Source organism: Ornithodoros turicata, chromosome 2 (assembly GCF_037126465.1).
Source record: "Ornithodoros turicata isolate Travis chromosome 2, ASM3712646v1, whole genome shotgun sequence".
Classification (NCBI taxonomy): Eukaryota; Metazoa; Arthropoda; class Arachnida; order Ixodida; family Argasidae; genus Ornithodoros; species Ornithodoros turicata.
Genome location: NC_088202.1, coordinates 12976302 through 12996732, shown reverse-complemented (window position 1 = coordinate 12996732; position 20431 = coordinate 12976302). Strand labels below are relative to the sequence as shown.

The following is a 20431-nucleotide window of genomic DNA, read 5'->3' as shown; positions in this document are numbered from 1 at the left end:
GGACGAACGTACGCCATTTCAACAATAAGGGTGGTCTACTGCAGGACCTCTTAGGCAAGTCTCACATTCTGGACTTCTTTGTGTCGGAATTCATAATAATAATAATAATAATAATCCTTTATCCCTGTGCCTGCTAACAGACAAGCCTCAGTAGCAGTGTACATTCAGGCTGAGGTGACGAAGCACCTCCTGTCTAAAACATTTAAAAGATGGATAAAAAGGTCAAGTTGATCAGATATAAGGTTAAAAGCAACCTGAATCCGTCTAGTAGGTGATTCACACGCGGCAACATTATCCACATAAAATAAGGTAGGACGACGAATAGAGCGAGTCGGAGCATGGAAGCGTAGTATAGTTCGATCACAGATGGGACATCGAAGATGTTATGTAGACAGTTATATAAAAACAGAAAATCACGACTGGCCCTATACGATATGACAGGAGCGACATAGCTGAGTCGTGTACAGTGACTAGTGGAAATCTACGTTGCACAACATTCAAATAGCGCTTGAGGATACTATACAGACGTGTCCCTTCGTTTGCCCAATACAGTTCCATGCAACTGAGCCAAGCTCAATCACAGGCAAGAGAAGAGAGACAAAGAGAATGTGTAAGCAGTCAGGGTCGTTTAGGTCTTTAGTGACACGACAAATAAGGCCAAGTATACGATAAGCCTTTTTAACTACATAACCCAACATGTAATTTAAAAGAAATGCGTCGGTCAACCTACAGTCCTACACGCCAAGGTCTTTGACGATAGTCAGCTTACACAGCTCAGAATTGTGCAGCTTATACGTGAAGTGTACCGGCTTCAGCTTATTGGTAAGCGACATTATTTTAATATGCATTATTAGCATAATGAACATCATGCAGTCCATCTAAGTGGATGTGGGTACAATTCAGTGCCTTTAGCCACGTGTCCCAAATTGGAAGCAAGAGGGACGTCAGGTAGCTTGTCCTTGAAAGCCTTTACACTTGCAGTAGCTTTGAGGAACACCTTTTTAGCCGAGAATATCAGCTCGTTGATTTCTGTGAAAGTATTCCTCACTTTTTCCCACATGTCGATGCAGGGCGTGTGCAATGCCGGCGTCATCCTTGGATAGAACACCTATAGCTATGTGTGAGCACGGTGCATGTATCCTGCAGCATCAGTGTAAAAGGGCATAGTACTTTGCTGTTGTCAACTTCGGATGTGCAGAAAACTCTTAGAGACACATTGACAAAGTAGGCGACTGTATCACCGTTTGTCTTTTCGAGTGTTTTGCTGACAGGGCACACTTTATGATAAAGCACTAATATAATATAACAATAATAATCAATAAACCACATTAAAAGTGCGAACTCGATTCCATACGTAAGGTTGGAACAACCTTTTGCCTCATCTACTGCTGCGAATAGGGCAGTGCACCGCCTCAGCGGCGGTGAATCGCCCACCTCATCATCATCCAATGTGTGCGCGTGTGTGTGTGTTGCGAATTAATTGTGGCATTTTTAAAAGAATGAACGAGGTGCTAGGCATTATGCTAAAATAGACATTTATGAGGGAAAACCAGAGTGACGCAACCAGGATCCCCATCACCCTATTCGTCCTCTTGCATCGAAAATGCACTGTTAGAATAGCAGGAAGGAAATTGGCTTTTGCCTAAACATCCGAAGCCTGCCATCAGTATGCCCGTATTCGCTAAAGACTATTTTTGCATCTCATCTCGGCTATACTGTTGTGATGCCTGGCCACTTGAGTGACAGCGGTCCTCTACCATCATCGCCGTCTTTGCGGAAATCTCTTCTCAAAGATATTGTATTTGCGTGAGGTTCCTGTTCCACGTTTAAACAATACACAAGAAGGTACCTTCCACGTCTTGCGTACCAGTCGCTACATGTTGAAGTCCATCATCATCATATCTGTTCATCTTTGTTCATCATCTATCATTTGTTTGTACTTTCTTGTGTAAGCGTATACGTGCGTAGTCAGTTCGACTTCGTCGAAACTCACATCCCCATTTTTTCTTTATCACATCACCATCATCATCATCACGCTGAAATTTAAACACACGAAGGAAGTGCTCACTGACAAGATTCGTTTAAAAACGTCGAACAATTGATTTTACTGCTGATTACTACAACGCAGTGATGAGGAAAACTTCTGTTGACAGGACGCTTCCGTAACCGGCGTACCAACACCACCTTATGACTTCCACGAAGACACAGCACTGCAGCGTTGATGTGAGAAAAGCCATAGGTGCTGAGCTAAATTAAAAGCGACACAAAAAAGCCCCTACATCTTCGAACTGATGGAGCTCCCGTGCGTCGTTCTACGTTTACTCCTGTACGTTTAAGTCTTGATAGTGCCCGGTATATATCTGCATATACGTAATTCGAACCAACACGTTTATGTTTCCGGGTTAGTCTATTGCGCTGCACTGATGTGGACTGAACTAGGCTGGCTGGTCGGAAATATAGTGCCACGTCTGGTCCCTGACGGATACGTTCCTATCTGCGTTGTCACTTTTCCAAAAACACAGCTGCTGCTTGGCGACATCAAGTAAGACTTAGCATGTTATGTCTTGCAAACCCCCTAAAAGCATCCTAGATTTGAGTCCCATACCTGTTTTGTTGTCCTGAAATCTTGTAGCTCTCTTCGTGTGCACTTGCAACGCCCTAGTCCCTATTTTACTAGTTAAATGCTTTACTAATGAAATACGTACACTTGCGTTTCACTCGTTGTATTTCTATTTTTTACGCATAGGTCACTTCTGCTCTATTGATGTACAGATAACTATAGGGGCACATTTATTCTACAGAGTGTGAAATACCTAGAGAAGGATATGTTTATTGCGGATAATAATGATGGAAAGGTTAGCCATATAGGAGAAGGTGGGAAGTTGATGCATTTTTTTAGAAAAGAGTCCTAACTCAAAACGTACTTGGGGGACGGGGTATGATGTACATGATGTTTCTGTGCACTAACGGCACTGTTGATTCCTCTCGATATTGTAGGAATAAAAATGACGTCAATATTTCACAAGAATAAGACCATAAACTTTTAATATGCAACAGGATGCAGAGTGTCTCAATATGCCCCAACGTTGCAACTGGTTGCGGAGTATTTTGAAACAACTGCATATTGCAGGCAGGAGCCACAGAGTTGCCGTGCAGTCCTGGCAAACATAAAATGGATATTTGTTACTGCAAAACCAATGTGACCAGCCTTTGCAAACCATGCACTACACCCACTCCTGGTTCAGTTCGTATACTCCTCGTGGCACACCAGACAGCAATATTCCATGGAGTAATTCACAGCAGTATTTGGGTGCCGTTTATTCCTGGTGAAGTCCTATTCCTGTTTACTCATGTAAAGTCATAGGCTTTACTTCGTTGATTGTTTGTTCTGCGATGTGTAGGGGAGACCGGGGAGAGTTGTCACAGCTTTTACTTCTTATTTTGCTGTGACGAAACTACGTCCGACAGGTTGATGAAACCCAGGCTGAAATTTAGTGCGATCTTTTGGCTACACAACGCACATATTAAACTAAAGCTGGCTTCAAAACAGTATGTAAAAAACAAACATTTGCGCGGAGGTCGTCAAGTATGACAATACGCCCCAGTAGCGGGGCATGTTGTCACACGGGCTGGGGCAGGTTGCCTCAGCTGCATTTTATTGTAATCCTTCTTGTGGAGGTGTACCGAATGGAATACCCATTGGAAGTGCACATGGAAAGGAAACTAAACGAACAGAAAAGAACCTATTATCTTAAGTCCTACATTTGCACAATGTAGACGTCTGTCCTAGCTGTACAGGATTCGTGGGTGCACTGCAGCTAGCCATTACTGGCTGTAGACAGGCATTGTTAATGTAAAAAGCGGCACTAAATAATTGCACGATCTCTAAGATGTACTAATAAAGGTACTGAAACACTTTTCTCGCGGGTATAGTTTGTGTGTCAGCCCCTCTACCAGTTGAAGCACGTGACAACTTACCCCACCAGATATGGGACAACTGACCCCTACGACACCCACAGTGACCTTACCTGAGCTGTGGACTTATTTGTGGAACGTATTCCGCTGAAAGTGTGTGGAAAGATTTCCAAACGCTGAATAAGCATTACGAACACGTGTATTCTTTAGAGCTTTAGTGTGCGTCGCGCAAAATTTGAAAATTGCAAGAACGGAAAATTTTACTTACACCTCACTGTCTTGTGCCGTGTGCAGCTTGCCAAACTTTCCTTGACAACGAAATTTTCTTCAGTTAGTGGTTGCTCGTGCCGCTAATAAATAGCGGAAAAATGTTTCGTTAAGTATGGAGTGTGACAACTCTCCCCTGCCTTACCTTAACCACTTTTACGCTTCCAAGTTCATTTCGGCCTCCCAGATGCCCTGTTACGCTCCCTCTCTTCAAGTCGCCTTTTCTCAGGTGCATCTGTAAGAGTTGTCGGCTTCATCCCGCCGTGTCTGCGTATCCTTTCGGTAGAGGCCCAACGTTATCTGGAGAAAGAGCACTGCTCTCTTCGATCAATGTGTTACGGATGGTGCTAGGAACGCTGGTTTCCTCAACATTGCTTAGCTGTATTGTAGAGCACGTAGAAACCTGGTGCAATTTGCCCTATAGCGACGGGCACCGGTAAACGCCATTTTGACGACGAAGGATGCGACATAAGTTAGTAGACTTTGGGAAGCTAAGACTGCGAAAGAAAGATATACAAGTACGTCCCAACTGCCGAGCTTCTTGTGCGAACGTTTTCGAGCACACAGAGGAGAAATGCAATCAGAAGAAAAAAAAAAATATATATATATTTTTGAGGCCAGGAACCACGTTTTATTGTATCGGGGACGTTCCAATACACGCAGCACCGTGACGCTTTTCGGAATGGAGGGAACGATGCTACCGTCGAGAGGTGGTGCTATGGCGCTAGAGGGGAACGAGAAATGTTTACTGTTCCAGTGTACCCCGTGTTTCGCTGACCTTTCCCCTTTCTTTTTTTTTTTTTTCTGCCAATAAATCTCCCCCCCCCCCCCTTGTGTTTCAAAGAGCCCAGCTTTCCCCTACATGAATCGGCTTGCATGGTATTCCCTTGAAAAGAATAAGAACTTCCTGATGCGTAACCGTAATTGTCACTGTTACTACCAAGGGCAGAAAAACAAGTTATACTACACGTTATCAGACTCAAACTCAAGTTATACTATATGGTGTTCTTGCTGGTGCTACAACAGTCTGTGCTACAACAGTTCCACGGATGCCTGTGAGCTTTTTTTTTTGGTTGTGTGTATGCTTACACTGCAATGATCAAGTACTTCGAGCATTGTCTAAGCCAAGTTCGTCGTGTCTTCTGATGTGCACAAAAGCAGATAGATCTCAACTGCACGATCTTTACGATGTGCTTACAAGCAGTTTTGGGTATTTCTTTTTTCTTCATAGTTTCAATGCCGGCTAACATCAAAAATAAACGCTGAAAGCACATGGCCTTATGCAATTCCCCCCGATGCGTGTACGCAACCTCTTTACTGCAATGGCAGTATATCATGATGAGCATTCACAGAGGAACGCTTACGTAATTTAAGCTAATTGTAGAATTACCATCTTGCTGCAGTGCGCTTCACCGAGGGTAACAGAATGACATGAATGACTTTCAATTCAAAGTCTTAAAAAACGTCCCATGTTGAGTTTTCAATTCACATTATCATTCACCATTACCATTGTCCATTCACATTACCATTGACGTCTTCCGGACTTTGCTAATAAATTACCGTTTTACTATTTGTATGTTGTAGTTATTTGTAAGAACCTTCCACCAGGAACAATTTTCTTTTGAACTTAAGTGAGAATTTAAGTGAGTATTTTACCTCAACCAAGGAAAAGAGATTGACCTCTTTAACTCATTATAGCTCTACCAAACGTTCACTTGATTGATTACTTTGACACTGCATTCACTTACCATTTTTTCGTGACATGGGTTGGTTTTCTAATGGCACAAAGAATTGTAACGATAGTTTACACGCAGAATATTTAAGTTGTTACAGCGTTAGTGAAAAGCAAAGTGCAATTTGGGCAGTTACTTGTGTAATTAGATAATTCTGTTAATAAAATATTCTGAACAGAACTTGTAATTGAACAGCTTTACTTTTGATCTGGCCTGACGAAGAAACAGATTCCTGTTTGTGCGCACTAGGCCCTCCAGCGTACAGACCTGCTGCCCTGTTTCTTTCCTAAACTAGCTTTTATTTCTTCTCCCTTATATACGCCTGAGTTACGTAAAAGCCTGTGTCTGGGCACACAGAATGAAGACACACACACTCTTTGTGCCCAGGCTAAGGCTTTTACATGACGGAGTTCATCCACCATGCTAACCTACATCTACGCCATTTGTTCAGTTTCTTTCGCTTCCTGTGCTCAAACCGCGGGACTCACGTCTTTCTTCTTACCACAGTACTCTCTGTTACCGAAATAATATTTTAAAACTAGCCCTTATTTAGGGCTAAAACAGGGCCTACGAATGATCATGTTATGAGTCCTTCTGTACCACATATACCCTATGTTGTTGGCATTTGCGTTGAATTTGCAGTTTCGTTTTTGTGGCGCCTCTCCCTCACACTGTTTACTTCCCTGTTCCGCTTATCAATTTTTCTCGTTATTTCCCCTTTCTTTTTCTTCTGTAGGGCTATTCTTTGTTCACAGTGTACCTATATGTTGGCGCCTCGATTTCGCTGTCTAATGCAATCATATCTATATTTCAGATGCTATTACTCCCTCGTCTTCTGTTTGCCACGTTTCCTCTAAAAAACAAACTGCTAAAAAATAATCTCTATTTCCTATTGGCGAGGGGGACACACAAATAACACTGCTATTATGGCACAAGTATACACGTTGCATGAATAGGTGCTATTTCACAGAACAATTTTTGTCTCACAGTCTTTTCTCTTTCTTGGTGCTAATCGATATTGTTTACTTACTACACATGTTTTACATACTGTACAGTTCTTAGGTTGAACACGACTATGTTGGGGTTACAGTTAATGGTCTTCATATGAACTTTTTGACGGGCGAACCACATGCATGCGTCGCAACTTTGTGCGAGTAAAACGCGACGGCATCTTGACCTTCGCAGTTTTTCAGCGGTGTCTGCATAAACTAAAATCACTGCGGTTACTTTGTATCTTTAGCATGGACTAGAAACTACAACCTTCATGAAGTCCCGCCACCTAACGCACGCCAAGTGCGGCGAACTTTTGCGGGTGATAAAGACTGCAGACGTTGCCTCATTTAAACGTGCTGGCGCTGCAAAAGAGCCACCAGTCTAAGGCCCTATACTGTCTCTTTATCTGTCGAGAAATCTGGGAAGACGTCTATCAACCGCCTTCAGCCCAGTTATCAGCACCCACTCTTTCTGTTTTCCATTCTCTTTTTGCACTTTATTCGTGTTACGACGGTTTTGAGGGGCACGATCTCTTTACAATATTACTTTAAATGCGTTGGGTTGCAATATACCATCATTTATCTCTTCAATCAGATGCAAGTTCTCGTGGTAACTCGCACAGGGCTCAGCCTGACAGTATTCTTAATTGCCGCTGTACCTTCGAGGGGGCCGGCGTCGGGCTGCCTGCCATCACGCAGGCGGAGGCAGCGGCTACACATTCCAGTGGAAGCAAAATATGGGAGTGATGTGTTTTCCTTTTTTTTTCTTCGTATCTTTCACGCGTACACTACCGCTGGCGAAGTTGATTGGTTCGCAGTCTACGACTGGTCCCCGCCTTTCTCTGACCCGCCATATTACGACACCGGTTTGGTCTCAACCGTCCCCTGCTATATGTGCTACGTGGTCCAACAGGGAACGCAAAGATAGCCCAGTGGGCTAGTGGCCTGCCGTCTAGTGACCTGTGTGATGCGTCAGACTTAGTAATGATGCTCACGCTTTGCATCAAGTTTGCGCGTCTCAAACGGTCGTGACTTCTCTACTTTTCGTGTCCACTGTGAAGTGATGAGCAAGAAGCGTGCAAGTATCGTGTGTGCGTGAGCGACGGTAAGCTGTCGTCTGTTTCTGTCTCTTCCTTTTTTTTTTTAATTTGCACGTTTCAAGTGACATGTGATGCGACGAACTTACATACCGATCAGGGAATAACTACCAACTGCAATCTGAATTTCCTTTGCTAACTGTAGAGAAAAGAGACAGGATGAACTACGATGTCAACAATAAGTACTGGGCAGGTTGGTACATAGCTTGTTCGTCGCTTCCCACCAACCATGATATGTTAGGTTCGTCTTTGTTCGTACTTCGTTTTTTGTCTCATTGCAAATGCAGGTGAACTGCTTGTCTCTGAGACTGGGTTGTATAAGCTGAGTTAGGAATATTACTTTTATTTGGTAATGCCCTAGCGTTATCCATCACAGATTTGAAAAGTAACACATTACCATTACTCGTCATCACAATTTTGGAAAATCATTGTTCATTACTTTTTATACTTAGGAACGTATTATGTCATTACTTTCATCAAGAAATGACGTCACATTTTTCCACATGTCTCAACCACAGTCCATTGTGGTATTTGAAGCACTGGGGGTTAAATAAAGAGGGTCGGACCTTTTAGGGTCATACCCGATTACGCCCAATATTTACCCCCCCGACTCAACTCAGCAAAAAACCGGGTTTAACTATATTCCCCCGAAATCTGCTAGACTAGGGGGATCCCAAGTCAACACAACTAACACACAACTTTGGAAACTGTGTTGTAAATGCATAAATATGGTCGCACAAACTGTCAAAACATACACCCTGCTTCCTCTTAGATGCATGGACTAAATCTTGATACTCTGCGTCTACAGGCGTCTCATATATATATTATGCCGAGTGAAACCGAAGATCTACAGCTGATTCATTCCGACTGAACCAGAATTGGGTTGAAACTGGTTCAGTTGAACCCGATTGCACCTGAATTATTGAAGCAAAATATAACCAGATATTTATCCCCCCCAAGTTGCTGAAAAATATAACTCGAAAAAGTCAGGCCCTATAGCATAAAGACGTTTACTTCTTTACACACTGCCAGTGATATTACCTAATTGGAGTTTCTGCTAAATCGCTACGTATAAATGATGTCGTCGAGAAATGACAGCAGTATGCATAATTTCAATGGGCAACAATAGATAAGAATAACTGCAGCATAGAAAGAGTTGGTATTCAAAGACTCCACTTGGACTCTACCCTCCTTCTTGGAGACCTGGACTGGCACTAGGCAATGCCCGAATTTTTCACCCAAATAATGTGTAATGTGATTACGCATCTTCCGGCCAAAATATAACGGCATTATATTACTCATTAATCATTACTCACGCACGGATTAGCCTTTCCCGTTACCGAGACGTAATGCTTTACTGGTATTGTATTACTGTGCAATGCATCCCATCTCTGATCGTAATTCGTTTATGACGTGGTTTCTTATTTCACGAGAAGGGGAAAAAAGCGCGGAAAATGCACAAAACATTTGGCAGACCTATAGGGCTTACTTCATTGAATTAGGAACGAACAATTCAACTGAGTTGGTACTGCAGTTGAATGACTCTCTGCAATAATGTTCAAAGGACCGAGGCAAAAGAAGAATTTAAGGAGCGGCCATGGATATCAAGTAACCCTTCCGTACTACAATTGGCCTACACGTGCCTTCAGTAAGAATGTCACTGCCGCTAAGAAGCTATATTTAGAGAAATGGTACAAATGCCGTCTTTCAAATTAACAGTCGACTTGCATTAGTACATAGCGAAGGAATAATTCTTGAAGCCAAACGTTTATTAAAGCCGCGAATTATTATAACTGTTTTCGTAAACATGTTTATGTAGTGCAACAATAAGTTACAGGCATTCATGTGCTTGCACAATGCGGTAACCTACATCAATTAAGTTTCGTAAGAAGTCGGGTACCTGATATAGGGAGCTTCGTTAACCTTCAGTTCGTCCTCCATTTCCGACTAGCTTCTTTCATTAATATAGAGTTCAAGTTCACAGTCTACTTCATGGTCACCTGATGAGATGTGTGTGATGTCAGAAGTTTACTTACACCGCGTTCTTCCTCTTTTTTTATCGTTCGTTTTTCGTTTTCATCTTGCATACATTTATAGGGGGAATATGTTTATTAAAAAGAAATATTTATAGATTTTCGGGACTCTGAGTCATCAAGAGAGGATTCCGTTCTGAATCTACTGTATCTGATCGGCATGCCAGCAAAATAATACCTGAACGTTACCGAAGGCTGACACTCCTAGGCTGGCACACCGAAGGCTTACCTACCCGAAGGCTGACACTCGCTGTCGTCTGTTACGGTGTCATCCGCTGTCGTCTGCTATTGTGACGACTGCTGTGGGCGCCAGTATTGCAGCCGCTGAAAAATAAAGAAAAACGTAAGCCTAACCTCTTGGGATTTTTTAAGGTAAAAGATATACAGTTTTTCTCAAAGTGGAGCTTCCAGCAAGAATTTTCAAATGCAACTAGGTGATTTTTTTTTGTGTATATGTAAGGTTGACCCGTATTTATCGATTCATAGGCCGAAAAGCTACTGGATGAGTGGTATCGAAAGGGTACCGGGCGACTACGTCCAACGATCCTTTACTTCCAACATTCCAGTATACATCCAACGAGTGAACGTAACGGTAAGCTAACGTAACATGGCTCGTTGGATGAAACAGCACAGTATGAAAGTCATTCAGTTGTACACACTACGCAGTTACTCTATTGTACGGTAAAGTTTTCTTTTTCTCTGTCTTGTTCGCCCTCGCGTTGTTTCGTTGTATTCCTCCGTTTGCGTAACGGGAATTTTTATTCGATTGCAAACAAACAATGTGACCTGTTTATGCAGAGTTGAAGCTTGTACTGCTATGGTTATATAATACGACTAGGTCTACATGCACATATGCTCATTATAGACAAACTGAACTTCAGTGACATCACAACAAATACGTGATGAGGATAACGTGACTTTACAAATTTGGCATTCATACCTTAGCGTACCCATGCACAATACACAATAAAATACGGGTGTATAATGCAACGCTATACATACACATCTACGTACTATTTACAGTCAATATCCACACTTATTTTTATGAGTTGGTACTGGCTTTGTCTGTTCTTCGATCAAAACAGATAAATGTTGCTAACATCACGCGTCTAGAGGTTTTCCTCAACTGCTATAATGCAATTGTAGTGGTTACCGTGGCACAAAGGACAGAAACCGGCAAATACTACTGTAACGGTTCACCGAGCAGTATATGCCTCTATACTACATGCACACGCGTAAGAGAATAAAGAAATATAAACAAGCATAGCAATGCGAAACTGGAACGCGCGGTATGTTCTCCGGATGTTATTCAAAACCGCACAACTCGAGCAGGATCTTGCATGCTGGTATTGTGCTTTAGTCCGTGCAAGGCAGACGAGTCTTCCGCCTCCAAAACGCAGTTGGTTGGCACAGCCGGTTCCGATATACTGAGCGCCCTTACTGTGAAAGTCCTTCCGATAATCCTTACATCCTTACTGCGAAATCTTGGATACCTCTGAATAAGCCAAGAGGTAACTGTTTGGGCACACATGCATTCATTTAATTTTAAAATTAAGAACATACACTGTCCTGGATGTCAAAGAACGATGTTCTTTATACAATCTTTTCTTCTGTATCAACTAATGTTTAATTTCTTGCATTCCACTTTTTATTTTATTTTCGACTTATCAGCGTATTAATTTCTTGTAAGACAAATTCAGTGGAAGACGTCTCCTTGAGCAATGAAAATTTCGAAACTGACGAAGAGTTAGAAGAGTAGAGTAAGGAGAATACTACAATAACAAGTTGGAGTAACAAGGGTAAGAAAAGAGGAAAGATCACAGGAAAATTGACTAAGAAGAGCGTAGAAAGTACAAGGTGTATGATGCTCCCCTTCAAGAATCTTTTAGCGTAAGTCGCGAGAAGTGTAATCTTGCCCTCGAAAGAACATTCTCCCGTGTCAGGGCACCAAGTACATGAAGATGATGACAACAGGTGTTTCACCGTTTGATGTCAGTCATACGAGTGAGATGAGAATGAGTTGGATGGACCACACACACGTACAGATGTCCGTCCAACTCCAACTCCAACGTACAAATGTACAGTGAGCACGTAGAGGACATGGTGCCCCTCTGCATGTGTCCTGACCGTCGGTGATGCAATGTTCCGGAAGACCGGATGTGCTCAGGAGTTTATCGTCTCATGGCCCCATTCCAGGACCGTCGCCCAAAGTAGAGGAAGTGGCGTACGTCCCTCAACATGAGCTCTATCATCGAAGTGCTGGAGTGACGCCACGGGTTGAGAAGCTCTCCAGCACATCCGTTCGTGCGGGACATTCCATCACCGTCGGTCAGGACTCATGCAGAGGGACACCACCTCCTCTACACAGTCACCGGACGTGTGTACGTGCGTATGTGCATGGTTCATCCATCCACTTCATTCTAATTTTCAGAGCATAGCGCATAACGCGTTCGGAATCCCGGGCCATTTTCGCAGTCCCAGAATTTCGGGATTATTCCGGATGAATCCCGGGATCCCGGGATGGGATTGAGGTAAAACCGAGACAACGCTTATACACAGCCAAGTAGTAACTCTGATTATTCGTGCGTGTGAATTCGTGTGTCCCTCCTCGGCGCTTCACCCAGCACTATAGTGCTGAATGGTTAATTTTTTTAGAGACATCGGAATTTTGAACCAGTTGTAGTTTTGAACTGATGTTTTATACTTTTGTACACTGATCCTATTAGACATAATGTTTACTTTTAGTTGATCACACACTCACCACTGTTAATAATGCTTTAACTATACTATACTATGCTTTTAACTATACAATTTCACCACTGTTTTGGCGCGCTATCACTTTAGTTGTCCGTGTGCCACTAAAACTCGAATCATCACCATCATCATCATCTCCTCGGCGCTCTGTCTCTACATGTCGATCAAAACATTCCTCATAGCTTATAATATTTTCCATCCTTTTTCATATGAGACGCTTTTTATCGAAAAATAAAACTTTATATGTATAAATATATTTATAAAAATATATATATAAAACTTTATATAAAAAAACTTTATATGTTCTCCTCAAATTGTGGGCCTCGCTCTCTCTTCGCATAGCGCCCATTGATTTATTTAAAACCGACACCAAAAGACGAAGCTAATACTTCCAAAACGGAACGACTCAAGTATCAAAACCTGGCTGGTATAAGCAATAGAAGAGAATGCGCCTGGCGCTCAGTGTTGAAGAAAAACTTGCGTTCCAAACTCCAGATGGCATATTTGCCAAGTAGTCTACTTTGTTTTCAAGAAGATGTTTGTGGAGACCCATGGTATATAGGCCCTAGCAGTTTTCAGTAAGTTACCACACCACCTTAGCTTAACGTCCAAGTCCATTTTTGGCACGCAAGACGTAAAGTAAAACCGTAAGGATGAACAGAGCAGCATAAGGCATGCGAGCTGTGGTGGCGGGCAACATTTCTCTGAGTCTGAGGAGGAAATATACGATGATAACACAAAAGTGGTACAGTAACACAAGAACGGAGTAGGCACAGAAAGCCATACGCGAGTTGAATCACGTGACTTAGAACTGCGGGAAGTCGCTACACACTTCCCAAGGCACGCTATGAACTTGGTCTGTCGCTGCTTACCGTATAGAAACTAAACTGACACATCCGATCACAAGCAATTCTTTTTTTTGTTCTACCTTGTGATGCTGTTCACGTGCATTCCCACACACGGGCGTCGGAATTGGGGAGGGTTACTGGGGTTACTGTGGACCCCCTGAATTTGTGAAGGGGGCACAAAAATTCCCATGGAGGTGAGGTAGTTTACTCGGTAACGTGCTGGCTTGCTGAGCTCAAGATCGCGGGTTCAAACCCGACCGAGGACGGTAGCAACGTGAGGGGCTAAACATTGCTTCCACCACCGTGTATCGGAGATTTCCGACGCACGTCAAAAGAACCCAAGGTGGTCGAAATTATACGGAGTCCTACGCTGCGGCACGTGCAACATCATGCACAACATGTCGCCATACTATATATGGGCTCACAAACCTTACGTGTAACATCACGGCACCTTTATTATTATCGGACATGAACTGGTGGTGCGCCGTTGTGCACCATGAGGGGGGCGCCGGTTGGGATCTGGGGTCCCCCTGAATTCAGGATGTTGAGCCGCCCCTGTTCCCATATACAAGGGTCTTCCAAGGCTGACCGAGACTTTTGCTCCAGAAAAATTTGTGAGTAAATGTAATTGAATAAAATGTGCGGATGACGAAATGCAATCCTTATCGAGCCAGCAGCACGTGCAGCAGTGGCAGCTACATCATGGTGGCGAACAATGTGTCTGTAGCTGTGGAACAGCGATACATAATCAAGTTCCGTGTGAAAGAGAACGTCAAACCGGCTGAGATTTTACAAAGATTACAGGCACGGTATGCGGAACAAACGATCTCAAGGGGAAAGTGTACGAATGGTGCAGACACTTTGGCGATGGACTGGATATGATGACGAATAATCCATATGAACACGTTCGTCCGTCCGTCCATGGGAACCGTCTCCTGGAACGAATGTTCCAGGAGACGGTGGTGTCATCCATGTGGATTTCCTAGAACAAGCAGTTATGATTAATGCCCAGTACTACTCCACGTGGATAAAGGGTGCCGTCCGAAACGCAATTCGCAAGAAAGGGCCTGGGATTGACCCCGTACTAAGACAGTGTCCTCCTAATCTTTTATGTATTTCGCCTCCATGATCAGTAGTGCTGCTTGCTTTCTACTTTTAAACGGTGCTGTGGTATTTTTAAGGAACGGTTGACATCCTTCATAAATTTGCATATGCTCCCCTAATGTACGTACCGTAATTTTCTAAGCATTATCTGGTTGAGATAGCATTTGGAAAAGTAAAATCGCTTAGTACCTTGATCAGCATAGTTAAAGCAAAGAAAGAAACGGGTTGCCAAATTAAACATGGAAACATTTGAAACAAATTACATTAATTGTCATGAGGGCGGAGCTTACAGGTTACCCCCGAAATGCGATAAAGTTTACGTAGGCCAGGCAACTATATCGGTGTGTTATTGCAAGACTAGAAGAACATGCGGCTGATTTGAAGAAAAACTGTAGTACATTGGGGAAGCATATGCAAATTTGTGAAGGATGTGAGCCGTTATCTAAAAATACCGCAGTAAAGAGTTTCAGTTGATTTTTTTTTTCACAAGAACATGAATGTCGCAGCAGGTACATATAAGGGTCATTGTTCTTCATCACAATGCCCAGCCTCACACGGCGAATTTAACGGTAGCAACCCTTGCCGAACTGCGCTGGGAGGTTCTGCCCTGTGCCCCTTACATCCAAGATCCAGCCCCAAGCGATTGCCATTTGTTTGGCATCAAAGAGTTGCCGAGCGATGGCAGCGGTTTTTAGATGCGCATGGTGAATGCTTTTAAAGACTGACATAGTTTGGTGCTTCCCGAATTTTCCATTGCATATAAAGACATTGGAGCCTCCGACTGTTCCTGGAGGTCCCTCGAGTGGCAGAGACTCGTACGGTCATTGCTGTGGCGAAGGAAGCCCCGCTTGAAGTTATTTACTACGGGGAGACGTGTCGGCAGTACCTCCGGCTTCTAGCTCACCATAGGCGGCACCCGCTAGTTATGAAGTTCCGGAGACGCAAACACTGCAGCGCACATCCATGTGTCTCTCAACTAAAGTCTCTAGTGTACCTGACTTTGTGGTCACACCCACAGCTCCCAGCACTCCTGCTTGGACTTTTCCGGCACCCGGCATCTCCCTATCGGTGCCTGGGCTAACAAGAAAGAAACGCGGCGTTGCAGCATGCATGACGAAGCAGCTCACTCTAGATATGATGAGCTCGTGTTATGCGACTTCCACAGCAGTATTCACGGGCGACTCAACCACGAGGGGAAGTTAGTCCTCCGACTTTGTCATTGCCTCCGAGTCAGTTTCAGATGGCCATCATCTCACACATAAAACATCGTCAACATGCGCTGAGCTTTATGCTATTCTTTTCGCCCTGCGGAAAATTACTGACAGCCACGTTCGCTCCTGGGTAGTTTTTACGGGTTCCAGATCTGAGCAGCAGTGTGTGGCAACTATGGGACTTCGCGGCTCCCTCAGCCCTGTGGTCATTGAAATTCTGCAAGTATCTAAGACAGCAAGCGCACAGGGCCACTCTATCGTCATCCAGTAGATCCCGGGTCATGTGGGCATCAGTGGACACGAGGACGCAAATCGAACAGCCGCAGGCGTGCATCGGTACTAAATCTAGTACCGTCTAGTAAAGGGTAAACATTTCAAAATTTTTATCCTCTATTTTAGAAGTTACCCTGTAACCTATGGGCAGTACCCTCTATAAACGTAACACAGATCATCTATAAATAGAGGTTACTGTCTCCTAACCGCCACACAGACGTAAAAGTTGCAGTTTGGCCAAGCAATGCTGCCTCTAAATCGCCTGCCTCTTCACAGACGCTACATAATGAATGGTATTCAAAATTAGCCCTCATCAGTGCAAAACACAAACTGTCTTTTGCAACATATAGCTATAGCATACGTAATTCATCTAGGTATCCCGTGGCGAAAAACGAGTGATCACTGTACATGCACTACAAATAAAAGAAAAAATAACTGCAACTGCTAAATATTTATTATTTAATTTGCAAGCCTGGCACTCCAGCGGAAGAGGCAGGAGCACGAGGGCTTCACAATACAGACACTTCAGCGGTGGTCGACGACATTCAGTTTCAACGAGGTATACTCTTTTCAGTCCTCACGTTGTTGCAAGTCCCTATCAGTACGTCGACAACGTTCTTATTCCTTTCCGATATCTGAGAACGATAGGTCAGCGACGCGACTGTGGTAAATCAGAGGGGCATGAGGAAGTAAAACACAACGATGAGGAAGGATTAAGCAAAGAAGGGACGTAACACACACACGTAACACACTATGCTGAACCGTTGAATCGCGTTGAAGAGACAGACAGACGCTGCGATCAGCGTTGCTATAGACTGTCCAGCAAAAACGTAGCAACGGGAACTTGGTAATGAACATGCGGTACAAATACCCTGATAAAGTTCCATCACTTCAATCTTGTACTTTCTTCATAATTCTGAACACGATCCGCAGTTCACGCAGAAACAGAGACACAGTAACGTAACGCTCACGGATCCGAAACTCTCGAATTGAATGTGCGGCTAGAACAAGAACACATTAACTTTTGAGCTGTACCTTTTATAAAGGTTACTTCACAAACAAACAATAAAAACAAACGAAGGAGATGCGGACGCGTAATTCTTTTAGAAGTTACAACGTCCATATAAAGGGTACATTTATAAGCTACGACGATTGGATTTGGGTTGAATTCAAAAGTAACTTCTACTGCTCCTAGAATGTCAGGTTACAAGTCGTTTTTAACCTCTAAATAGAGGTTTCGAGCGGGAAACCTAAACGATATTTTGAAATCTACGTCTATATAGAAGTTACACGTCGCTAAAAGTTACAATAAAAGATACCGAGTTAAGAGTGTACACCCGGCGTGTCCCCATGTCTCGGGGGCATCGCCGGTACCTCGTCTCAAGCCTCACTGGCCCCAAGATGCACTCTCAATGGCTACATGACATCGCCACCAACTCTCTGCTTTACTCCGTTGACCCCACATTGTACCTTACTCTCCCCCACCGAATGACACATTAGTTTACCGCAGTCTTCCACCGCATGAGACTGGTTTGGTTTGGTTTTGAGAAAAAATAAAATGGAGATTTTGGCTTCACTAGTGTGAGGCCCGCAACTCCACATCACTTGCACCAGTTACTTTGGTGGAAAACTCCTGGAATGATGATGCCAAGGAAGAGGAGGAGGAGGAGGAGGATTAGCGGTGGTGATTCCGACAGAAAACAATTGCGACAAACAGACTTAATGTGGCTGTTACACCGGCTTTCAGACATCTCCTCGGTGTCGCGCACCCATCCTCTGTTCCACGTGTGGTGTGCACGGTGACCTCCATCACACCCTCCTGGCCTGCGAGCGCTACATATTAAACAACTCGTTCTAGTTGCACAGCTCTGCGTCGTGGCTGCATCAACAGTAGGTTCGCATTCTTCTCTTGAAGTCCGGAAATCCCGGGAATTTTTCGAGAAAATCCCAGGGCTGCGAGACGTGAAAAATAGCCAGGATCCCGAGATATCGGTATTCGTGAAATCCTAGTTCTCAACAGTATACGTATAGCGATCGTAAAGCCTACCTAAAAATGTATACTCCGAGTTGCACTGCACCGTTTCTTGCAGTGTTCGACGTCCTTTGTATGGGCGTTGTCGTCTCAGATAGGCACGTTCCTTATTCACTAAAGGCAGTGTGGCTCCAGGCCACAGAATATAGACTTTAGGAAATGTGAGGCAGCGTTGAAGAATGTGGTCTGGAACACTCTAATTACTGCAGGGCGATCTGCATGTTTAAAAGAGCGCATTTATTATCTCTATGCGGTTTTGATATTGCGAGCTATGCGATCAACATACGTGGGCGAGCAATTCTTATTTTCATGTTGAAGTTGCACTTCTTAAAATGGTTAGGAAAAATGTCTCGAATAGCTTAGTGGTCTGAGGGGACGTCTTCAGATATGGACAACTTCGAAAAACGTGCAAGTTATTCGAGCACATATGTTTAAAGGCAAGTGTTGAACAATCGCACTCGAGTAGCCGGTCTCGCAGTATGTGGAGACTACCTCTACATATTTTGTGTGTGTTTCCATCATTATTACCGTGGACGGACAAAGGAAACAAAGGCCAAAAGCGATTAGAGGCTTTTCATGCCAAAGAACGCAAGTGAATTAAAAGAAAAGCGTCCATGCATGCAATGTGATCAAACAGAGTAAGCTCTGCAAGTTTAAAACTTATTAGCTCGTGAAAGCAGTGCTAACTCAGGGAGTTTTCGAGATCTCGAACTCAGTCGAGATTTCGAACATTCAATCATGCGACATGGGGAGAAGCTAAGTAACGTCGTATTAGATGAGGCAATTAAACACACAGAACATTACATGCACTTTGCTCGAACATCTCACTGTGGCCTCCTAGTTCTTCAAGAGACGAATTTTCGTTCGCTTAAAGATATGCGTGATTTCCTTGATTGGTTTTCAGTACTTTTCACTTGGTCAGCACGGTCGGAAGGAGTAGGAGCGGTTGTTTTCTGACAGTCTTTGCTTCGAGATTGTATTTGTCGCTATGACGTAGCTGGCCGTGTGGTTTATATGGATTTCTTCGTAGCAAAAACAAAACTTCGCATCCCTAATGTGTCACAGGCCTGCTCGTACTAGTAGTAACGTAGAAGTAGATGGGGCAATTAAACATAGAAGCACAAACACAACAGAAGCATCACAACGCACAGTTGCACACTTCAAACAACAACAACAATAACAGCAACTTTATTTGATGACGATGATTGCTTGCATACTTTAATTGAATAGCGGCAGTTGAAGAAAAGGCTATCGGCGCTCTTCGCGCTCTTCCCTTATAGTTCATAAAATATATTGTTGAAAATACGTGCACGCGGGATAACGAATATGCGGGCAGCACATCACCATTTCGTTACTTATCAGATCAAACAAAAAGAAAAAAATCCTCACGATCTTTATGAAAGAGAAGGGGTATAAAACTACACTCAGGTTGTGTCCGCTATCAAACTGTAAAGTGCACTGCCCAACAAAAAGTATCTGTGTATCGATTGGTCTGGAGTGCTGGCAACACCGTGTCCAGGTGCTTGGTCCTGGTAGTTACGTCATGGTGGAACACAAGACGTTTTTTCTGGTTTCCACTTTCATGCCCCCCACGCCATTCTACGGGAGGGTCTGGACGAAGAAATGCCTGGATCATCGGAATTAACAGAGCTCCTGCATAATGCGATCATCAGATGTAACTGCAGTTACAAAAATAAGTTTAGCCAGTCTATTGACATCATTTGGACGTCCTATTTCCTGAATAGACTTTCTTTAGACTACTGAATATACAGCCTGCATGTTTCAAGTCTATAGACATCTTTTGGACTATCGTGTATCCTTTCTTTGGCCTGTCAATGGGAGATTGGTGGCACCAACAGTCTATCGACAACCTGCTATAGAAAGGAAACATATATCTGACATTGCCTGTCTATTTACTTTCTATAGACTGACGATAGACTGGCCACTGGTCAACATTCCCCTTCGACCATCATATGGCCACTATTCGGATTCACGATCCGTGATCAGTTGAGTCCGAACCTGGAATTTTGCTGAGGTCAAAAGTGATGTTTCTTTCCCTTGTCTTGAGAAGCAATACGTGACCATCATTAGCACACGTCTAGGATCATTGAGAATAATCCTTAGTGCCATCTGCAATAGCTTAACCAGTGCAAGGACGTAGCACGGTCATCG

At 43.5% G+C, this 20431-nt stretch overlaps 1 long non-coding RNA gene across 3 annotated transcripts in view; it reads right to left on the bottom strand.

Annotated features, from left to right (window-relative positions):
- Positions 1-3053: 3053 nt before the first annotated feature.
- The window catches only part of LOC135385211 (uncharacterized), a 73902-nt gene continuing 56524 nt past the window's right edge, over positions 3054-20431 (bottom strand). For 2 of the 3 annotated variants that reach the window (XR_010420350.1, XR_010420352.1), the window contains exons 2-4: positions 10271-10361; positions 4328-4482; positions 3054-4265 (exon numbers count right to left, since the gene is read on the bottom strand). This is a non-coding gene — a long non-coding RNA (uncharacterized LOC135385211). The remainder of the gene's footprint in view (positions 4266-4327; positions 4483-10270; positions 10362-20431) is intronic. The other variant, XR_010420351.1, reaches the window with a different exon arrangement.